Source organism: Rhincodon typus, chromosome 32 (assembly GCF_021869965.1).
Source record: "Rhincodon typus isolate 14 chromosome 32, sRhiTyp1.1, whole genome shotgun sequence".
In the NCBI taxonomy this organism is placed as follows: Eukaryota; Metazoa; Chordata; class Chondrichthyes; order Orectolobiformes; family Rhincodontidae; genus Rhincodon; species Rhincodon typus.
Genome location: NC_063363.1, coordinates 7361298 through 7373938, shown reverse-complemented (window position 1 = coordinate 7373938; position 12641 = coordinate 7361298).

The following is a 12641-nucleotide window of genomic DNA, read 5'->3' as shown; positions in this document are numbered from 1 at the left end:
AATTCAAATTTCACCATCTGCCGCTTGAACCCATGTCCCAGAATATTAAGCATAAATTTTGGATGACTAGCCTAGCGACATTACCAAAATGGCACAATCTCCACAGCTTAACTAACATCTCTTTATGTGACTTTGTGTCCCACTTTGTTTTATCCTGTGAAGCACCTTGGAACATTTAATTATTTTACAGAAACTGCGTAAATCTACAGTGCTCTCATTATAATATCTTTTTCATCTTAGGTTCTAATAAGGAGGCAGAATTTAGAAAACTTCACTCTAATTGTTAGTGCTGTACCTATGTGAAATGATAACTGAAAACGAAACATGGAAAATTGTTCCGCTCTGGGCTCTGAGGCCTCTCAATCTAATGCAAAAGGAAGAAAGAAAATGTAGGAAGCACAAAGGGAATGAACAAAAGAAAAGATTCAGAGTGTGAGGTTTAAGGCCACTGAAAATCATGCTGGTAAATTGCAAATGTATTGCACCTTACTGTGTATTCACAATTCTATCTTGAGTTGAAAATTATTAGACAATTCAAATAAAACTCATCTATTATCCTAGCCCTTCCCAGCTGGTCAGTGTGCAATGAATTATTCATAACTTTGCCGAATCAGAATTCCAAACTACTACTTTCATATTCACAGCCTTTGGTTCTAGCAATAGGGAATAGGACAGGCATAATTCTAAGTCAATAAAAGTCACATAAATAATGCATTTCACAAAGGCTGAATTTGTACAGTGTATACTTTAATGTCTAGTCTTGTAACCAGCACTTCCAGTGCCAGCTAGATATTTATCCAAAAGGAAAATACTGCAGAATCTGAAACAGAAATGGAACATGCTCAGAATACTCAACAGGTCAACAGCATTTCTTGGACAGTGAAATAGTTAATGGTATGGTCTTGAAAATCTTTCAGCTGAACTGGAAAAGTTCAAGTGGTAACAGGTTTTAAGAATGTACAGATGTAGTGGAAGTGTGAGAAGAACAAAAGGGAAGATCTGTGTTTCACTGGAGGACAGAAGAGCTTAAATGACAAAAGGGGCTATTTATCAAGGAAAGCAATAAGGGAAGAAGTAAAGGACCAGACAATATGGCTGTGGAGTAACTAGCAACAATATAAGATTTACCAACTGCTACTGTGGAACAAAATAGGAGCAGGGAATATGATCAGAAATTGCTGAACTCAATGTTGTTGTATTTCATTCATTCTTGGGAACTGGACTTTGTTGGTGAGATCAGCACTTGTTGTCCATCCTTTGAATTTCCTCGAGGAAATGGTGGTGAGCCACCATTCCTGAACTGCTGCAGTTCATGTGGTGTAGGTGGACCCAGGATGCTGTTAGGAAGGGAGACAGGATTTTGACCCAGTGGCCATGAGGGGGGTGCAATATAGTTCCAAGGATGATGTATGACTTAGAGAAATGTGTCTGCTGCCTTGTCCTTCTTGTGATAAAGGCTTCAGGTTTGGGAAGTGCCACCAAAGGGCTTTGGGGAATTGCTGCAGTGCACCTCACGAAGGTCCTAATCAAAAGACAAAGTGTTCTTCACCAGGCTTCCACTGATTGGAATATTGTGGTAGCCTAATGGCAAGGGGATCAGAGCAGGAGTCTGACAAAGAATCAAAGTGTTAAGTGATTGAAAGCTTGGGAAAATGCTTGGAGGTTGAACTGACATGTTCAGCAAATAATCGAACACAACTTGCACTTGGTGTCCTGATTATTTAGGAGACTGCGTTCTGAGCAACAATTACAGTTTACCAGGTGAGTCAATGCTCGTCCAGTTCTGTTTTGTTTGGAAGATTCTTGTACATTTTGGATGAAAGCTGCCAAACAAGATGTCGCTTTTCTTTTATTGAGACACTGTCTTTATTTGGTGTCTGTATCACATCGAAGCTTCTAATAGCTGCAGGAGATGATTGCCCAATAGACAACAGCACCAGAGCCCTCCAAGGCTAGTACATAAGTAACTCTCATGGGAAGAAAAAGTTCTTTCAATCTGTCATCTAACCTGAACTTAAACTTATGTCCTTGTTAAGAATGAATGAGAAGTGAAAAGCTGAGCTGTTTTGACAAGCTGACTTCCTATTCAGAAAACAATTGCCTAAATATTTAACTTACCATCAATTTTAAATCTTTTCTGACATATGAAATAATCATTAAAACATAGACCACAGAGAGAAAAGAGTAATTTCAGCTATTAAGCAGGCTTCTTCCATGCACTGCGTGAGCTTTTTTCTGCTTAATTCATCATTTAGACTTAGTTTTGGGTGGCAAAAATGCATAGAAGTCTATCATCATACTTTTAAACCTCTATGTCTAATTTCGAAGAAATGCACATAAAGTCAATTTCCATGCCCATGATAGGATATACATACTCTGTCTCCCTCCGTAAGAACAGACTTCACCTTATCTTAGATAACAAGGTGTAAAGCTGGATGAACACAGCAGGCCAAGCAGCATCAGAGGAGCAGGAAAGCAGGAATCTAAAGAAGGGTCACTTCTGAAGAAGGGTCTAGGCCCAAACTGTCAGCTTTCCTGCTCCTCTGATGCTGCTTGGCCTGCTGTGTTCATCCAGTTCTACACCTTGTTATCTCAGATTCTCCAGCATCTGCAGTTCCTACTATCTCTCTCACTTTATCTTATCTGTCTGTCTTTTATCTCAACTTTGTTTTCAAAGATTGGACAATACACTGTTCCATAAATGTGCTTGACAAACTACTGCAGGGATTCAGCATTGCCTTCTGCAGGATGGCGGGCCAGGAGACGTTCCCATTCTTAAAGTCTGACGTCAGGTATAGTGAAAGGATTTACAGGCTGACCTGTTGATCATTTCATGAATGCACTTTCCTTACACACCAAGACTTGAGGTAGCCCTTAAAATCAGAATCCCTACGGTGTGGAAGCAGGCCATTTGGCCCATCAAGTCTACATCAACCCTCCAAAGAGCATCCCACCTACACCCATTCACCTACCCCTATCCCTGTAACGCATGGCTAATCCACCTAGCCTGCACATTTCTGAATGCTATAGGCAATATAGCATTGTCCAATCCACCTAACTATCTTTTGACTGTGGGAGGAAACTAGAACATCCGGAGGAAACTCATGCAGACACAGGGAGAATGTGCAAGCTCTGCATAGACAGTCTCCTGAGGCTAGTATTGAACCCAGGTCCCTGGTGCTGTAAGGCAGCAGTGCTAACCACTGAGCCACCATGTCACTTGAACTCACAGCATCTGGTTTCAAGGTAGAAATATTACCATTGCATCACAAGACTTCCACTTAACTTGCCCAAGTAAATAATAGTTGAATATGAAAGACTATTAAGAAATGTACAAGGGTACTGCAAAAAAAAACATGCATTTGAGCTCCCCCTGCTCAGAGTCGTCTGGGGGTCAATAAGAATGTTCCTAGTCTGTAGTAACAGAGATACCACAGTCCACCATTTGTACTTGCTTATCAATGAGTAAAGCTGGGAAGTGATTAATGATCAAGTGCAAGTGACCTAATTCAGACATGCCTGGCTCAGATATCTTAGCCTGCTCTTCCTAACTGATTTGGTTCAAATCTCCCTATGCCAGGTATGTCTTATTGGAGACAAGTCCCAAAGATAGAAAACAATGATCAAATCAGACACATCAATGGCAGTCTCTAAAAAGAAACCATCACTGTGTCCTTTGAAGAATGTTTGCGCTTTTCAGTTGCCAGACTGGGCTAAAAGATTAATTATTCAACAAGACAAATTGAATTCAATAATTGTCTCACTGCCAAACTCAATGGAACAAGCACCTTTGGCTTCTCAGAAACAAAATAGCTTACATCTTCTAAAAATACCAAATGCTTGCTTTTCTTAAAAACAAAAGTGATGTACCTAATGAAGAGTCGTGATGTGGAGGTGCTGGTGCTGGACTGGGGTGGACAAAGTTAGAAGTTACACAACACCAGGTTATAGTCCAACAGGTCTATTTGAAATCACAAGGTTTTGGAGCGCTGCTCCTTTGTCACCTTGTGATTTCAAATCGACCTGTTGGACTATAACCTGGTGTTGTGTGACTTTTAATTAAGAATCACCCAAGACAATGTGACATGCAACTGGTCTTCCTGTTAACAATAGGTCAATTTGGAGATTTCTTTTAAAATTTAAAGCATTCTGTGCATATTTTTAATTAGCTTACATTGGAAGCCAGGGTCTAGAAAATGGTACATTATAGTTAACAGATTTTTTTAGAATCCCTACAGTGTGGGAACAGGCCCTTCGGCCCAACAAGTCCACACCGAACCTCAGAGCATCCCACCCAGATCCATCCCCCTATGACCCACCTAATATACACCCTCTACCTCCCTGAACACTACAGGCAATTTAGCATGGCCAATCTGCCTAACCGGCACATCTTTGGACTGTGGGAGGAAACCAGAGCACCTGGAGGAAACCCACGCAGACACGGGGAGATTTTGAAACTTATCCTTAAAGTATTCATGATGGCATGAAGACTAATTGGAATTATAGCGCAGAAAAAGTCTGTTCAACTAAACTTCCTAGTAATCGTGCTGACAAGCCACAAATAGTAATTGTTCCCTCAATCAATAAAGAGCTCAATATGGACTTCAATGATGCTGAATGGAATGAAAATTGGTTGATTAAGGCAAAGCGGAACAACAAGATGTACAAACTGATTTGATAAATTGCAGGTATTTCCACTGAGATAATGGAAAACCATAGAATGAAAATAAGATACCCAATGCCAAATATGAAACTCAAGAGCATTTAGAAATTTACAATGTGAATAATTTTCATCATCACAGAGGAAAATATAAAAATCATACTGTGGGATTGTAACAAGGTAGGCCAGGTCCACCTCATTGAATATGAGTTTCCCGTTTGGGTGTGTTAAATTGGTCTAAACAGGGAGCCCAGGCTTACAGATAGGAACAGGCGTGTCAGACATCTCGTTCACTCCTAGAGCTGGCTCCGAGGGAGCTGGATCAGTGTAAAGGACTATCCACAAGTAAATAAACGGTGACTTGGTAATAGGATACCGGCCTCTGCAAAGCTATTTCAGTGGCAAAGAGAGAAAAGCATGCTCCTGAACAAATTTGCTAGCAACAGTCATCTTTGAATTAGGGTAAGCATTTCTGGCACCAGGTTGTTATTTGAGAAGTTTGACTCATCCAATCCTGCCTTCAAAGACTGGGCCCAGCATGTGGAAAGAATGAGTTATTTTTTCCAGGCAAATGACATTGGGGCAGGTGGAAAGCAATGAGTAATTCTCAGGACAGCTTGTGGACCCGCAGCTTTTTCAATTATTAGGAGTCTAACTTTCCCTGAGGGACCAGATACCAAAATCTTTCAAGAGTTGACAGATATAGTTAAGGAATATTAGGACTCCAAACATCCTCTAATTCTGAGATGCTATCAGTTTTACTGGGTAATTTAAGAACAGAGGAATCCATATTGAGATTTTTTACTAGGTTAAGGTGACTTGCAGAGGCATATCACTTTGGTTTAACCCTCAATGAGATACTGAGAAACAGTTTGGTATGTGGAATTAATGATGTAACCATGCAGAAGCACCTACTAACTGAAGCCCAACTTGACTTCAAACAGGCATTACAATAGGGCATGTCATTGGAAAATGCAGCAAGTGGAGTGTGTGAGCTATAGGGGCATCCCAATGGAAGTAGACACCCTCACCTGTCCGACTGAGCTTGGGGAACACCACTTGAGTGAGGCAATTGCATAGCCTCATTCAGGACATACCCTGAACAGAAGGACTCTAGGTCAGCCCATATCAAATCTCAAAACAAAACCAAGCCTCGGCCAAATGCTTAAAATTTTCATTAGACTCCGGGTCGGCAAGCCATTGTAGTTGCTGCCAGTATGTGGACTTGAGACAGCAAAAGAGCCCCAATAGGTCTGAACTGAGTAAGAGAACTCACAGGCCAGTATCCAGGAGAATGCACACCCTGGAAAGTCCACGTACATTTGGTTTGGAACAGTTAATTGTTTAGCAACATCCAAATCAGAACCAGTCAAAATAAATGGTCTGGCTAAATGGTCACCCAGTTCCAATGGCGGTCAATACCGGCATCACTGATCACAGAACTAATGTTCAAAAAAATTTGCTCTGGCCTCCAACCCTTAAGTTTGTATAAAACCTCAGCTAGACTGAGAACATACACCAGGGAACCTTTACAGAATAGGGTACGATTTTGGTCCTGGTCTCTTATGAGAAGCAATTGGTTCGGTTACCACTGACTGAAAAGCTCAGGCCCCAGCTTGATGAGGCGAAATTGTTTGAGAACGATTCACTTCGATTGGCTCCAGATTTATTAATTAGATAATGGCTGCCAGAGTGAAGTCATAATTAAATACCCGGATGATTTTCAGGAAGGTCCAGGGACCATCAAAGAAGCTAAGGCATTGTTGCATGTTGACCAGGAAGCAATTCCTCCATTCTGCAAGGCCCACCCGATCCCATTTGCCTTACTGGCAAACATAGAGGCTGAAATCAGAAGGCTGGAAAGCGAAGGAATAATCAAACCAGGCCAATTTGCGGAATGGGCAGTCCAACAGGTCAATTTGCCATTGTGGGGATGTTAAACAAAAGGTAAAGCACTTTTCACAGCTGGATAAATATCCAATCCGTCACAAAGCTGGCAGGCAGGCTAACCTTTATGAAGCTGGACATGACCCATGCATATTTGCAATTGCTCTCAGAAGTGTATTACAATTAATATCCAGTGACAAGGAATTTGGGAGAAAATAATGAGAGCTGAAAAGTGAGATTTTTGATTGAAAGTCTAATATTCCCCTTAAGCTTTCTCTCTGTTGTCTCTCTCTGTTGCTTCAAAAGCTTGAGTTCTCTCCCTTCTGCTAGATACATTCTGTCGGTGATCCTTCTCCTGGACTAGAAGAGATAGCAAGTGAGGGAAATCTGTTTTGCTGAATTTGCCTTTGCCAAAGGATAATTTGTGGATGCTGTTATATTGGAGCAGTTGATGAGTAGTAGTTAAATAATATATTATTTTGTTAAGTCTTTCGGTGGAATTAAAGTTATGCCAATTTTTTTTCTTTGTATTTTAAATGTAGTGTAAGAATAAAGTGTGTTTTGCTCAAAGCCCAGAAGTTTGACCAATCAAATCTCATCTGGAATGTGGTGTCTTACACTTGCTTTTAAATAAGATAAAAGTTAGGGTCTAGGCTATCTCCTTTTGAGAGGGCTTGGTATACTCCATAACAGTATGAATGTGAAAATGCAATGTGCTTGCAAATTTCTACTTCTGTAACTAAGACTTTGTACCTAGGCATTTTGAACCTAAGATAGCGCGTGGTGACATTGTACACTTTTCACTGTACTCTTCTACCCTGTACTTGAGTACACATGACAATAAAACCAAAATCTAAAAATCTGTACCTGAAATTGATGCAGTGAGTGCATTAAAATCTGTGATTTATAACACCCACAACGCATGGCAATGCAACTTTATTCAAACCTACTGACAATATGCTTCAACATTTGTTTCTAAATTACCTTGCTAGGGAACTCGCTGACTTACTACATCTTCCGTGGTTGAATTAGCAGTAATCTAACCTTCCAGTCAGAATAATGTCAGATCAGGACCCACTCCAGAGATTTAACCTAGATGTATAATCAAGACACGTTTATATACCTTTTACACTTTACAGTAGATTAAGTACATTTGATATGTCATTGTTCTGAATCACCTCAGTGAGGTGATGACCTAGTGGTATTATCACCAGACAGTTAATCCAGCAGTGCAAGGATTAATTTGGGGACCTGGGGTTCAAATCCTGCCAGGGCAGATGGTGAAATTTGAATTCAATAAAAGTCTGGAATTAAGAGTCTAATAATGACCATGAATCAATTGTCAGGAAAAATCCATTTGGTTCACTAGGGAAGGAAATTGCCGTCCTCACCTGGTCTGTTCTACGCGTGACACTGGATCCACAGCAACGTGGTTGACTCTTAACTGCCCACTGGGCAATTAGGAATGGACAATAAATGCTGGCCTAGCTAATGATGCCCTCAACCCATAAATGAATTTAAAAAACATGCTCCCAGTGTGGTGCTGCTTAGTAGGAGATATCTATCTGGGGAGATATTAAAGTGAGGACTTATCTACCCTTGAAGGTGACCATAAAAGATTTCACAGCATTATTTTGGTGAACAATCTCTCAGCCAACATGGATTCCTCAACTAACCTCAACGCCAGCATACATTTATATCATGGTTTAAATATGATAAAACATTCCAAGACTAAAACAAGTTATTTGGTCCTTGCAACTTTGCTGTCCGTGGAATTTTGCTGTCCAAAGATTGGATGCTGTAGTTCCTACATGGCAACAGCAATGATACATCAAATATATTTAATTGACTGCAAAGTGTGAAAGGTATATACATGTACATCTAACTCTGATCTGGAAAACTAAGTTGAACGTGCAGCAATTGGTACTGTTCTGGGTTGTCTTTTTTTAAAGTTGATTTATTTTAACAATTGCTCACGTTTCCAGCACAGCACAGCAGCTCTGACTGTGTGGCACTCCCTCTGGACTGGCCTCATACACTCAAGTCTCAAGCTTCCGACTCAGTGATCAACCAGCCGCCTGTGAAGTGAAGTTAACACACATTGAGTTTCTGCACCCTTGACAAGTCAGCCTCTGTAACAATCATGTACCTCCAAAGCTTTTGCTACATTTCGATGGAGCAAGGATTGATGTGAATGAACAAAAACAGAAGTTACTGGAAAAGCTCGCCAGGCCTGGCAGCATCAGTGAAGAGAAACCAGAGTTAATGTTTTGGGGCCGGTGACCCTTCCTCAGGACCCTTCTGATTTACAACATCCACAGTTCTTACGGTTTTTATCTTGATGTGAATGAAGCTTGCTGTCACAGGTTATAATATAGCGGCAGTACCTGGCTGTGATTTTGGACCACAGCCCAGCCAAGGTCTCCTGTCACTGCACCTGTCGGAAGTGGTCCATGAATCAATCAGTTGCACCCCCTTGCTGAGACGCTCAGTAAACCTAACAGATCACATCTCACATAGCACCCACCTGGAGCGTGATGATAGATAGCAGTCCATGAGCTGTTAACTGTGTTTTGACATAGGCTCTGATCATGAAAAAAGAAGCAGCGAATGCTGAGGTTAACAGCTACATTTAACAGCAGGTAGTGTCATGCCGTCAATTCAATTCAAGCAGCAGGGGCCAAGAGAGAGAAAATTAACCCAAATCATAAAACTTTAAAGGAAAGCAATAACTTGCATTTCTATAGCACCTTTTCATTATATCGCAATGTCCCAAAACATGTAACATCCAGGAAATACTTTTGATGTTGAATCACTGCTGTAATATTGGAAATACAACAGCCAATGCCTACTACAGGATGTGATAACAACATTGATAATGGTTTTTTTTTGTGGTGTTGATTCAGGGCTAAACATTGGTCAAGACACTAGGGAAAACTTACCTGTTTGATTACAAATAGCAATGTGGGATCTTGCACATGCATCTGAGAGGGAAGAGGAGGTTTCAATTAAAGACCTTATCCACATGAGAGCATGTTATCAAACACTACCCCATTCCATGAGTGTCAGCAAAGTTTTTCATCTTCAAGTCTAAGAGTGGGACTTGTTCCAGAAACCTGTGATATAGAGGCAAAGGTGCTACCAACTGAGCAATGGACAACTCTCACGAGAACAGTAAATGTTAAGAAATTTGTTAGAGATGTTTATAATTATGAACAGTTTTGATTGAGTAATGAAAACTGTTCACCATGGAAAAAAAATTAGAATTAAGGTGATCACCATGTTTTCCACTGTGAGAGAGAGACAGCATCAACTATTTTCTATAAGTAAATTGTTGAATGACCAATTAATACAATTCAAGGCAGGAGGAGTATGTTGAGCTACCCCCTGCATCCTTAAAACGGCCTACCAGTTTATACACATCACACATTCTGTATTGATTCCATGGCCTCACTGTATGATAGCTTGATGGTTCCACAAACCATGGAAATATAAGGAGATTTAAAGTAATGCTCATTGAGTAGAGTTCCTGTAATTACCAATAGCATACAATCAGGCTGTAATCTCATAACATTATTCGGGATTCTGGCACTTGGTCCATATTCACTACTCTGAGAATCTGTGTGTTGTGGACTTAATGCATTTCATTTGCCTTCTTTCTTGTCACGGGCTTCTCTTAAAGTTACTAATGCTTACTGTGATACAGCTTTATGGAATTACCTTTGCAGGGCCTTGCGTTCTTCAATGAGGCTACAAAGCCCGAGAGACCATCCTTCAGTGATTGAGGGAATTAAAGCTAAACAGCTCAGTCCAAATCTGCCCTTCCTTGACATTGACTGGAAAATGTTTGGGAATTGGGAAAAATAGTTGATTTTTCTAGTCCATGGGATAGGACTATAACAACCATGAGCAGCAGTAGGCCCTTTGAGCCTGCTGTGCCTTTCAATAGGATCATGACTGATCTGATATTCCTCATGTCCACTTTTCTGCCCTTTCCCCATAACCCTTGATTCCCCTGCAGACTAAGAATCTATCTATCTCAGTCTTAAATATACACCAGGACCATTTCAGTCTTAATTGGTACCCCTTTATTCTGAAACTGCACCCTCTGGTCCTAGACTGTCCTGTGAAGGGGAACATCCTCTCAGCATTTACCCTAAGTCCCTTAGGAACCCTATACATTTCAATGCGATCACCTCTCATTCTTCTAAACTCCTGTGAGTAGAGTCCCAACCTGTTTAGCCTTTGTTCATTAGACAATCCCTCCATTCTGGGAACATCCCAGTGAACCTCCTCTGAATTGCCTCCAATGAAATTATATCTTTCCATAAATAAGTCCAAGGGTATGTGGCAATTTTAGTGCTGTTGATCCAGCACAGAGAGTCAACTTAATGTCAGAGGCTTGGCAAGTTATAGTCTACTTGCTTCAGATATAAATATATGCTATCAACTCTGAGATAGTAAGAACTGCCGATGCTGGAGTCTGAGATAACACAGTGTGGAGCTGGAGGAACACAACAGGCCAGGCAGCATCAGAGGAGCAGGAAAGCTGGTGTTTTGGGTCGGGACCCTTCTTCAGTAATCAGCTGGGTAGCTGGTAAATGATGCTGACAGCATGGGTTTAATTCCCATCACCCATGATGGATTCTCCTTCTCAAACTCTCCTTTTACCCGAAATGTGCTGAACCTCAGGTTAAACCATCACCAGTCATCTTTCCCTAATTAGACAGCAACTCTACAGTTCAGTAGGACTATGGTGACTTCTGCTGTCAACTGCTATTACTGTGTTCTTGCATTATAGATATATAATGTGGGACACTGTCAGTATAATTGCTTATGAGACAGTTATGTTTATATATCAGGCAGTATGTCATGACCAGAGGGCATAAAGCGAAATGTCCAAAGAAAACTGTATTCTTTTCTATGTTTTGGGGTTTAAATTCTGTTTCTTTCACAAATGGACAACTTTGCTGAACTCATAAAATGGTTGAGGCTGATCATATTATCATATTTTCAGAAGCTTCTGAATCCACTTCATTGCATTGGCATTCCAGCTAAAGCTGACACAAAGGATGTGGAGACAAGCTGAATGCTTCTGGCCAGCTCTAGACAAAGGAAAATGACAAAATCCATTAGACTGAAAAGGGCACTACTGCTTTTACAGTTACCTCATCACCTGGCAATGGAAATTCAAATGGGGGAGCTAAAACTACAATGTTAGCTGAACAACCAGCTAACTCACCCACTGAGCTGGGGCGTTAGTAATTTAAATGCCTCTCCGAATCACATGACTGAAATCTGTGCTTGTTGAGTTGCTTAAATGTAGAGTTCTGGAATTCTAAATTAATCATTGTTTAACCTCTAGGAGAAGACCAGGACTCTAGGCTGAGTTGGCAGCCTGCCTCAGAACCTCCATCTCTAGTTCCAAGTGGCCAGCAGGAAAGAAAGCTACACTTCGTCTGTAAGAAGGAACATTACTGGGCCCAGCTTACTGAGTGAAATATTACCCGATATTAACCTTTGGGAAGTTGTACCCTACATGAATGGATTTTTTTTTAGATTTACCAAAACCTGTCGCTTATAACCTATCTCCCCACCTGTCCTGCCTTCCTTAATTTCTTGAGTGTTATGTGTGCCTGTGTGTGTCTGTGTGTGTTTGTGTCTATGTCTGTGTGTGTGTGTGGGTGTCTGCGTATGTCTGTTTAAGTGCCTGCCTGTCTGTGTGTGTGTGTCTTGTGTGTGCATGTGTGTGCATGCATGTGTGTGTGTGTGAGTGTCTGTGTTTGGGCATACAGGTCGTTCTCCTAAAATATGACAGTTGTATTTTTATGCGACCTCACACTATAGAAAATCACCACAGAAAATCACGTTATAGGGAAATCACTGCAGATAATTGTTATACCTGGACAGCAGAACGTTCGCATTATCCATACAGCATCAACTATTTATCAATCACGTTACAGCCAATTTGCATTAATGAAACATGCGTTATAACAGAACTAACTGTCTGTGTGAGAGATAGCAGGAACTGCAGATGCTGGAGAATCTGAGACAACAAGGTGCAGAGCTGGATGAATACAGCAGGCCAAGCAGC